This window comes from Hippocampus comes, unplaced genomic scaffold (genome assembly GCF_001891065.2).
Source record: "Hippocampus comes isolate QL1 unplaced genomic scaffold, H_comes_QL1_v1.1 scaffold7, whole genome shotgun sequence".
Taxonomy (NCBI): Eukaryota; Metazoa; Chordata; class Actinopteri; order Syngnathiformes; family Syngnathidae; genus Hippocampus; species Hippocampus comes.
In genome coordinates this window covers 3425587-3432985 of record NW_017842060.1, presented here as the reverse complement: position 1 = coordinate 3432985, position 7399 = coordinate 3425587, and the positions used below count along the sequence as shown (strand labels likewise).

The 7399-nt window shown below is 44.2% G+C and overlaps 1 protein-coding gene across 2 annotated transcripts in view; it reads left to right on the top strand.

Moving 5' to 3' along the window:
* The first annotated feature begins 2032 nt into the window (after positions 1-2032).
* Positions 2033-7399, top strand: part of smad1 (SMAD family member 1) — a 23623-nt gene continuing 18256 nt past the window's right edge. For both annotated transcript variants that reach the window (XR_002167333.1, XM_019862608.1), the window contains exon 1: positions 2033-2154. The gene's annotated coding sequence lies outside the window, so the exon portion shown is untranslated. The remainder of the gene's footprint in view (positions 2155-7399) is intronic.

Sequence of the window (7399 nt, the reverse complement as noted above, 5' to 3'; positions counted from 1 at the left end):
TTTGGTCACAATTCTGTTTTTGTCATGTAAAATGACATTTTATACATCAAAAGTACTAGAGGTCAAAGTGGAAAAAAAGTGATATTGAACATCCTTAAAATGTCATTTTCTGATGGGCAATCAAGACTTTACCATTTACATTCCAGTACAGGGATAAACACCAATCGTGAATCCCACAGAGCAGGGAAGGGTGACCTTGGTGACTCCATTGCACCCCTGTTAGTTTAACCTCGGTCACTCACAATGTTGATCTCAGGCCGGATGCTCTAAAAAAATGAATAGGCTATAGACCAGTAAATATAAATACAGGATACACACCTGTAGTGTGAAGGACATCTGATAAAGATACAGTTACACCATCATATGACCCCCCCACCCCCTTTGCGAACCTAGTGTTGGTTTAACCCCCACCCCACTTCACTCCCAGTAGAGTCTTGACTGGCAGGTGCTGTGTGTTTATTGTCCCAGCCACATGTGACTATGACAGCTGCTGTCAGTCAGATGCTGCTGCCCACCCTAACACTGCGACACTGGGAAGACGACCCTCTCTATGGGGGTCTAACTTGGGGGTGTCGATGCTCTTCTCAAGCGTGTCATATTTTACAACATGGGGATTTAGAGGAAGAAGAATATAGCATTGTCTGGTGAGCTACCAATGAATCTGGTGAGTTGCATAGAAAATGAACAGCAATTTGGTATGAAATGTTCCTTGAAAACATTTCCTGTACAAATGGGAAGTTTTCTAACAGCCACAGTTTGACTTTGACAGATTGTGTCAATAGTCGTCGTCAGGACTCCTATTTTTATTGGTACTTTTAGGATAGGGCGGGTGTATTCGTTTTTATTTTTATTTGTTTTTATTTTATTGATTTTTTGGGGGGGTCGGTGGTGGGGAATTTCTGCTGTAGTGGAACCCTGCAAGATAGCATATGAATCATTGCATGTGGGTAACAATTAGAAAGACAAACGTGAGAGAAAAAAAGGATGAAATTCTGCCTTCGTCATCTCTTGCTCCGCCTCCTTTTTTCTTTCTTTTTTTTAAATTTCACGTGCAGCGCGTTCCCGCCTCACTCAGACATGCTGTCGCCAGCCGCGTGACGTCATCTGCAGCAGGAGCTCCGCGTCCCCGAGAGAAACTAGTTCCCTCCACCCTCGAGCGTTGAACTCCCAAGAAGCATTGCGATTGTATTAATCCGGCATCATTTACAATCGTGCTAACTTTCATTTCTTTTCATGGAACTTTGATACGCCGCCGTCGATCTATCCGGCATGTCATTCGATACACCTCCACATGCATCGAGATTACTCTTAAACTCACGTTTTTGATGCACACTGCCAATAAAGTTAAGTTATATAACCATTTGATTGGGAATGCAATAACAGTGTGCCAAATAAGTTTATATTGTCTCAAAATCGTACTATGTGGCTTGATTTAGCTCATTTCCAAGGCACTCCTCCCTTGCCCTTTAGCCTGCATTATTAATGAGATGCTTTGAAGAAGTCTCTCACTCTTGATATCGAAGACTTCGCCCACATTATCCATCTGGAGGGCTCCACATAAAGCAAGGGTGGGCAAAGTGTGTCCGCGGGCCACCAAGCTTTTATCAAGAGTCCTGTAGTAGAGGACACACAAATAAGAAATGAAAACACTTGCAAGGAGAATGGAGACGACGTGAAAGCACCCAAAGGGAACACACCGCGTATCTATTTTAGGCTGTCTGGGTTTATCTTTGCATTGTTTTTAATTCCATGTGAGTTTGAAAAGGAGGGAAAACACAAAACAAAAAAACACATGGCGCCCTCCATGCACAAGACTGCTCATCCCACATTGAAATGTTTGCTTTTAAAACGGCTACTAACCACGAAACAGGGAGGGGTGAAAAAAAAAACTCCAAAACGGGGCCAACCACTAAAAACTTTGCCAGGAGTGAGAGCCAAAGTTGCATAACGTTTACGACGTGAATGAGACCGAGAAGAAGCTTTCGGGATGCGTATGGAAAAAAGTAGGTCTTGTTATTGTGGAAGGCGGCCCGGGCGGCGTGATACTGGCGCCCGGGCGGAGGGTGATGAGGCCCCGCGACTCGCTGACGCCAGGCCGCATCACGCCGCCGTGAGGAGGAGAGAGCCAGCTTGCTGCTTCCACACACGTTCAAGGTAACGTCAACCTTCTTTTAAATGTTTTTATGGCACTTAAACCGCCCCAAAACAACTTTTAATGTGTATTTTCTCTCTTACTTGTCATTTGCGCTGCGTTTGTTCCCGAGTCGAGCGTTAACGCTTCCCAGCGGCGGCAACAACACGAAACTTTTCCTTCTTTTCACCCCCTCCGTCGTTCCACATTCATCCTCGTTTTAAGTGGGATTTAATTTAAAATGTTGCTCCAGCAACGTCAACAACAGTGGTTCTAATTTCCGTGGTAAAGTCACTTGAATATCTGCCAGGTAAACTTTCAAAGCATCATAACACCTTTAAACGACACTCAATTAAGCAACCCCAGACCGCTTTGACTTTGAGTTATATAAACTTGATTTAGTCATCTCCTGACGTCTGTGGCTTCTTTATTGGATCACAGTGTTGGAAAATCTTGATATATAGAATAGTTGCAAACGTTGGCATGGAACAAAATGGATGCTCACGTGAAAAGTAATCAATCAAATTTATTCCGACACAAAATGGATGCCAACATGAAAATTCGTCAAGCCTTATATTTTAACAGAAACATCTATCTATCTATCTATCTATCTATCTATCTATCTATCTATCTATCTATCATTAAATGAACAGTGCCCAAAAAGGCAACATTGTGTGGCATTTTCTGTGCCAAAATGGCATTTTAAGTTCATTTCTATTAGTTTGTCTCTTTAAAGCACCTGTGTGTGTGTGTGTGTGTGTGTGTGTGTGTGTTCATCATGTGTCAGTGAATCAGTGTGTGAGCACTGACATCATTGAAGGTGGCATATCATCTTACTTAAAGGACCTGCATTTTGACCTTCGTTTACTGAGTGAGTTGTCATTCCTTTGTGGCCGAAATCCCGATTAGTTGTCTCGGGATATGTGAAATAAAACATTGACTAAAATGCACTCCATTGTAGATTAGTAGCATTCCAACATGGAGCAAGGCAGTCACAACATTTGCCGGATGACAGGGTATGCCGCCATGTGTCACGTTGAGGTGTCCCTCCTAAAAGGACGCAAACTCCCACGTCGGGGGGGCCAAGCATGGTTGGGAAAGCTCGCTTGATACTGATGTGTTGTATAGTTTTGTGGGTTGACCCCAATCAAAGTCAAGGCTAATCATATTTTGGTCATCTTTGACACGGATGAAGCAAAATTGAAGGATGGGAGCTGCAACAGAAGACGCAGTGCTTATTCACCTTTTTCTTTGGGTTTTTTTTTTTTTGTTTTTTTTAAACGCAGAGCTCTCTGATGGACAAGATAAAGCAGTCTGATAATTTTCCAGTGTTCATTGATTTGTTAAACCCACTTTCACTTCGAAAAACCAAAATGATGATGCTGGTGCCGTTATTCAAATAATGTTTTGCCTTTTTTATTTTTGCTCTTTTTTCCACCCCTCTGAGATTTGCTTTAAATCCCCTGATACTAAACAAACTTTAAAACTGTTTTTAGCTTCAACAAAACTAATCACAATGCAAAGAGTTATTTCGAAGACGTACTTTGTTTTCGAACCATCTACAGGGGTATTGCTGCCAGTCAATGGGAAATCCTCCTGAATGGTTTTATAGAATATTTATTTCAAATTAAAAGACCATCCAGACTGAAAAAAAGAGTATATATATATATATATATATATGTGTGTATTCAAATGTAAGGATTTTTTTACACACAAATGGTGCCGAAATACATACAGTCAGGCAATATAAAACTAATTGTAGGCATATATTCTTCCTAATGTGTAAAAATGAGTTATCTTAATAAACTTCAATCGTGACTTTATTCTACTGTTTTCATCTTAATAAAGTGTCGGCGTGCGTCTCCACGCATGCACCCCACGACACTGCCCCAAAGAAGCCAAGGCAGCACACAACAGGAACGGGAGGTATTTATTTTTATTGATTGTTCCTTATCACTATTTTACTTATTGCTCAATTATTTTCTGCTTGTTTGAAGTTCTTCAAGTTGAGTTTCGGTTCTAAGTTTTGAAATCAATGACTCATCGTGTTTATCGATCGTCATTTCAACATCATATCAAAAGTAACGGTGCTTATTTTATTTTCCACAATCGCCCGGCGCTTTGCCTGAAGGGTCTTAATTTCCGAGACCGCCGGATAGTGTCGTGTTCCCGCTGAGTGTGTAAGATGTGTGTCATTACTGTCGCTATCACTTTACTCCCCTTTCTCTTTAGCATTAAAGCCTTTCTGCCGCCCTCACTCTCTCTTCCTGCACTCCTCAATTTATAGCCAGTGACCCCATTGAGTGGTCGGGCTAATGGATGCCCAGTCCAGGACCCTGCTGATAAATAATGTAGCTTCTTTATAATGCGCCGTCCCCTCCTCTCCCATCCCGGGGGGGGGGGGAAACTGCAGAGCATCATTAGTGCCTCATCGTCCTGCGCAGGGCTGGGCCTAAATTGATTAGCAGACAACGGAGTGGCGCAAAGCGATCCACGGGGCTCGCACGGCCCGGCGGTCGAAACACGCCGTGTTGCTCCGCGCGGCCATTAGCTGCAGTCGCTCGCCTTTAGGCCGTCAAGGAGCTACCGCAAACGAAATGTACAACGTAGTAAGCGAGAGCTAGAGAGCTGTAGCAAATGTCAAGTGTTTTTTACGAGGTTGTTGAGTAAGTGCGGCCGTGTGTTCCCCTGCTTTTACAAGGAAGGCCACAGCCGCCTTGGGCATCTGTGTAACATTTACTCGCGCGTGTGCTAAGCAGCCAAACCTGAGCTATTTAATTGACAATATGCTAATTGTTGTGGTTGTGGTTTGGAGCGCTGTACAACTGCACCGTGTCAAATTGCTCTTAGCCTTGACAAACTTGTGAGCATTTTGCGTACCAGTTACGCATTTTAACCCTGTCATGCACCCTGTAACCCAGGGGTGTCAAACTCATTTTCGTCGCGGGCCACTTTGAGGTTTTGTCTTCCCTCGGAAGGCCGTTACGACAGTGACACTAAGTAAATGTTTATACATTATTACTTGCACGCAACAAATCGATAGATTATCAGTTTTTAAATCAGTCAAATCAACTATAAAAGTTTGTTCCATTATTGTTTGAGTGAGTGTTCACATTATTATTACACATAACAATTCGACATTTCGGTGCAGATTTTAGCAAGGATCATGGAAATTGACACACATGATTTGAATTCGCGGGCCACATAAAATGATGTGGCGGGCCAGATCTGGCCCCCAGGCCTTGAGTTTGACACCTGTGGTGTAACCTCATAACATGATAAGCTGTCCACTGTAGTAACCGTTGTCCCTGAAAGGGTTAAAGTGGAAGGATGCAAAATTTTGATATTTACCACATTGGGAACTTTCTATGGGAATGATTGAATGAGCAATTCAAGAAACGTTATGTCAGCTGTTATTAGGTGAACTTAATTAAGAGCCCTCCCTTGGTCTAATTCTAGCTTAGAGCTATGGACAAGCTTCAGATAGGCCCATGCTCAAGTGAAATGAAAAAAAACCCCAACAAACTATGCAATTCCCATCGACATTTGCAGAAACCTTTGCAGAGATTCACCAGAAATTTGGCGTGGAACGGTTACCCCTTTCAAGGTCGAGTGCTCTTTCAAAAACCCCTGGTACGAGCTGTCGGTGTGAGCAGTGTGAAACGCTCTGCGCCAAATTACCAAACCCCGCTTGTCGAAATCTAGAACAGGCGGAAAATGCCGTATTTACATTTTGAATGCTTCTCAGATAACACCGGCGAAGCCATATCGGGGCCTTCAAGTCAGCCTGCAGTCACATGTTCTGAACTGCCTCAGGGCGGGTGATGTCCCCCGGAGTATGGCTGGCAGCTGCAGCAGCGAGACAATAGAGGACACGGAAGTGTGCGCCAGATGTTACAGCGCAGCCCTTTGTTGGAATCTCCTGTCTGAAATACATCAAACATGTTCATGCGGCGCACAAAAATGAACGTGACAAAGAAACCCAAAAGAGACTTTGTTAGCCTGTTGATTGCTTGACAAGATTTGTCCATTCTGTGTGACAAGAGCAACGGTGTTTATTACCGTATTTTCCACACTAAAAGGCGCACTGGATTATGAGGCGCACCTGCAATGAATGGCTTATTTTGTCATTTTTTTTTCATATATTGGACACACCGCATTATAAGACGCAATCTACAATGCATCCACTTGATGGAGCTATGCTCAAAGAAATGCCAACAGACCGCTACACTACACTACACCCCGATTTATAGAGCGACGATCAGATGTCGATGTCAGATGCTTTATTTAATAAAGCAGCGACACAGTTCACTTCACCAACAGCAACCAAGAACTCTCTTGCCGCTGCTCTATTTCCATGTTCAACTGCGTAACCGATTGCCTTAAGTTTGAACTCTGTGTTGTCAGCATGTCTCGAGCAAGGAGCCATTTTGGGGGTCGACAAATTACCGTAATGACCTTACACAAGGCGCATCGGATTTTAAGGTGCGCTGTGAGCTTTTAAGAAAATGGAAGGCTTTTAGTGCGGAAAATACGGTACGTACGCAAAAAGAGGTGGCAAAACTACAGGACGGTTGGACTGGTTATCAAACAATGGCAGCGCAAATGTCGCCGCTTTCAGCAGTGTTCATCAAATCTGAACCTTTTGACAAGAGAAAAGCCCCCCTCGCCCCCGCACGCTTCATCCTGCACCTGTGGAAAATCCTGCACCGCTCAGCAGAAGGAAACGATGCTGTTGTTGTGATGGCGATGACAGACGCCAAGACTCAACCACGACATGTGTTTCCTGTGGCTCCACGGCGGCAGATTAGCACACGATAGATATTCGTGGTGGGAGTGGGATGGGGGGGGGGTGATACTGTAGTCACAAACCCCCCTGTAAGCATTTTACCGTCTTTTCCTACTGTCTTCAGCATCAAACGCACTCCTGCCAAGGCTACTGACACACATTCTTTGTGAGTTTGTACAGAATCAACTCTGTTAGATAAACCACTGTTCAGTCATTTTGGAAGCCGGGCTCAGTATAGCTCTAATGTTCCTGTCAGGATGGTTGTTTTTTAGCAAGTGACCAACACACCCCGTAAAAAGCACCTGCTCCCGCCATATTGAAACCCCCCCCCCCCCCCCCCCCCCCTCGCCCCCCCCCCCCCCCCCCAGCACTGCCAGAAGTGAGGAGAGGCATGGTAACAAACAACTGGCTACCGGGTCTCCAATGGGGAAAGGGGGAAGGAGGTGAGTTTGAGAGGAAGAAAGACTGAGGAAGGGAGC